Here is a 3,523-nt window from a genome sequence, read left to right as displayed (position 1 = left end):
CAGATGAAATTTGTATTGCTGCATTTGTTCATGAATAAATACTGTGTTACAATGGAAATACATGTATTCACTCTGTGTGTGTGTGTGCTTGAGCATGCATTTGGCTTGTCTAAAATCTTGCAGTGCCCTGTATGTCTCATGTTTGCATGCGTACTGTCCACAGATGCTTTGTGTGTGTCTATGTGGGTGTATCTCTTTGTGCCGGGGGTGGAGGGGGTAGCTGAACGGGCGGGTAAGATTCTAAAAATAGAGAGCTCTCCCAGCTCAGAACTCACGGAGAGGCACACAGAAAGAGGAGGAGAGGCAGTGAGGCCTGGTGTCACTTCCTCATTAAGGTGATGCCCATAACAGGACAAACCTCAGAAGGTGGTTTACAGCAGTGATTCCCAAACTGGAATTCCTTTAATCTTTCAAAATGAACCAATATTTGCGTGTGTTACGTGTGTGTAGGCTTTCTGTTTCAATAAAACAGAGATTCTGTGAAGTCCTTATTTCAACATTTTGTATTAGTGTTGCATCTGCAAAAAGTGAGCATACTGTTGTTCGTTTATGTTCCTGTTCTGAAATGGTTATGGTTTTAATAATTATAAACATGAAAGTATTAATGTGTAACCACTGTTGTTGCAGCTACTAAAAGTGGAGCTGTTGTAGGTACTGACAGGTTTAGTTTATATATAATTATATATTAATTATAATTCTTCATACAGTGATATGTAATATTAGTGTCATTGCTTTTTCAGTTCTCTAAAGTACTCAGAAAACTTCTGTTAGGGGTTCAGGCAATTTGGGGTCACCAATTTCCCTTACTTGCATGTCTTTGCCGGAGGAACATGGAATACCTGGAGGAAGCCCATGCAAGCACGGGGAGATAACTCCACACAGAAAGGCTGCAGATGGCTAGGGATTTGAACCGGGGACCTTCAGCTGTGAGACGGCAGGGCTAAGCCCTCAGACGTGGAAATCTCACAGTGCATATGGAAAATCAAAAGGATCTAAGTATATTTTTGTTTTGAACAAAGCCAAATGTTAAATTATAATGCCTTGCAAAGAGTATATTATTTACTATATATATATATATATATATATATATATATATATATATATATATATATATACACACACACACACACACACACATAGATACATGCATGTATATATGTGTATATATTATATTATCCACTTGCAGCATACCTGAAGTTTGACAGAGAGCACAATGACATTGCACCATATATACATAAAGGTGAGCTTAGTTCAGCTTTTCCTTTCACATCGCTGGGTTTCTTTTTGTCTCACACACCAGGGTGTACAGAGCGACTATGCTGACTTTCACTGGCAATGAATGGCAGCTGTTGCTGTCCAAGGGATATTGTACTGGTAGTGTGAACACTCTACAACGCTTAACCCTGCAAACCATTAAACTGTGTTTATCTTGGAATTGTTCCCCTGCTGTCTTACAAATATGATTTAACTGAACTTAGGTTTTAGTAGTTCGATCATTGTCAGTTTAAAGATGCTTCTCTATTGCATAGTACTACTTGGCTTTTTTTACTTTCCTATCAGACAAAAGTTGTAGGTGGTACTGTACCTGGTACTTCCTTGATATCATCTCTTGGTGATATCACTGCAGTTTCCTATGGAGAGTGTACTAGGGGGTACAACTAGGCGGTAGTGTATTTGCAGTAGAAACCAAAGTACCTGGTACCAAAGGGGAGTAGAGCAGAGTAGAGATGAGCTTAGCCAATACTGTGTGGTGGAAAGAAAATTTGTTTTGTAAAATATAAAACGAAATCGGTTCTCTAACCTTGAAAATCAAAGTTCACTTAACTAAAGATCCTTAAGTAGACTCAAATATTTAGTTACTCGGTCTGTCACATCCAAAGATATATTTCTATTCTTTTTATTTTTAAGAGTTTCTGATGATGACATGAAGCACTTCCAGCTGCATCTACCAATAATATTTGTAGTCAAATTAATACAAAAACTACTGAATGCAAAGAAATGATATTCAACTATTTTTGTGGCACTTAGGTTTTCTTTAAACTACTTAATATAAGAGCCTCTGAAGAGTTTAAACAATGCATGCTGGAAAGTTGGCTAGTTTGGTTTCTTTAAAATTTAATGAGTTGAGTTTTAACAGTTTAACAAATTTAACAGTTTTACAGTATACTGATGAATCTATGGTTACATTATTCTGGAAGAACAACAGGATTACATATGGTATACAAAGCCAGCATGTTGATTCCAAATGTTCACATACTTAGTTTATTGGTTGTTAACTAGTTTTACATGTTGTGTGCATTTACATTAACATCATAGTAGTTGAGGTGAATTGTGTCCTTTTGTCATTTCTGTCCTGAGTGTCATTTGTGAGTTTGATGCAATACTGAGCTCCCTTTTTTTGTTTATAGAATTTAATTTGCTCAGCATTTGAGGGCATGTTTTGTATTCCAGCAGCACTGTAAATGTCCTTAGATTTGTTTAGATGTTTCTTTGCTTGTGTTTTCTATATTTGCATGTGTTTCTGTAATTTGCAGTTCAGTGAGTAAAACTGCATGCAATACATTCTCCACGGGACGTAAATAACTGGAAGCTGGAAAGACAACATCTTTACGTGTGTCTGGTTTTTGAAATGGCATACCCATTAAGGGGTTAGGTTATCAGACTTTAAAAAAAATTGTTGTATATTGGCCATGACTACCCCCAGGGATATGCTTATTTCCAGGACCACAAGAAAACAACTTTCATGTAGACGTGACAGACCCAGAGAAGATCAAAAAGCTTGTAACACGGGGTGATTTTGTCAAGGAACTACAAGCTTTATATTTCCTTAGGAAATATCAAGCCATGAAGAAAAGGTATTAGATAAATAATTATAATAATTACGAAAAATATCTGTCTGAACTGTACTGTACTGTTTTATATAGTTTTTTTCCCCTTTACACATTTGTACCATAATGCCATCAGTTTAATCACATGACTGTGTGTGTGTAAAAAAATGGTTTGCAAATGTCTTGCAAAATTTTAATTAAGCTTAAAACAACTTTTAATCTTGTTATTTAACCAAATATCAGATTATGATATGGGTGTTCACATGTAAATCATAGGTAATCAGTCATCCATGAGCTCTAGTGGAGCGATTCCTGGTTCCTCAAGGCCACATGTATAAGTGACCTTAAAAGATACTAAACCCCGAGCAACTGTCCATGACAGTTTCCCCATGGGATACATAAAATATGTTAAAATCTAAAAAGACACCAAACATCATATTAAGTGGTATAGCTAAATCATGAACACAGGGACAATGGTTCAATCCCTGGTCCCAGCTATTGTCCTTGGGTAAGACACTGAACCCCAAGTTGCTACCAGTGGGTCAGATGAGCACCTTGCCTGGCAGCCACCGCCATGGCCATTGGTGTGTGAGTGTATGTGTGTGTGTTTGAATGGGTAAATGGGAGGCAACATTGTAAAGCTCTTTGGTTAAAGCACTATATAAGTGGCCATTTACCATTTAACACATCTCACA

The 3,523-nt window shown here is 37.0% G+C and overlaps 1 pseudogene; it reads left to right on the top strand.

The window, feature by feature from the left end:
• Window positions 1–2,629: 2,629 nt before the first annotated feature.
• LOC137105999 (LYR motif-containing protein 5A pseudogene) lies at window positions 2,630–2,862 on the top strand (annotated as a pseudogene).
• Window positions 2,863–3,523: the final 661 nt, after the last annotated feature.

Source organism: Channa argus, chromosome 20 (assembly GCF_033026475.1).
Source record: "Channa argus isolate prfri chromosome 20, Channa argus male v1.0, whole genome shotgun sequence".
Lineage (NCBI taxonomy): Eukaryota > Metazoa > Chordata > Actinopteri > Anabantiformes > Channidae > Channa > Channa argus.
This window is presented reverse-complemented; position numbering and strand designations above follow the sequence as displayed.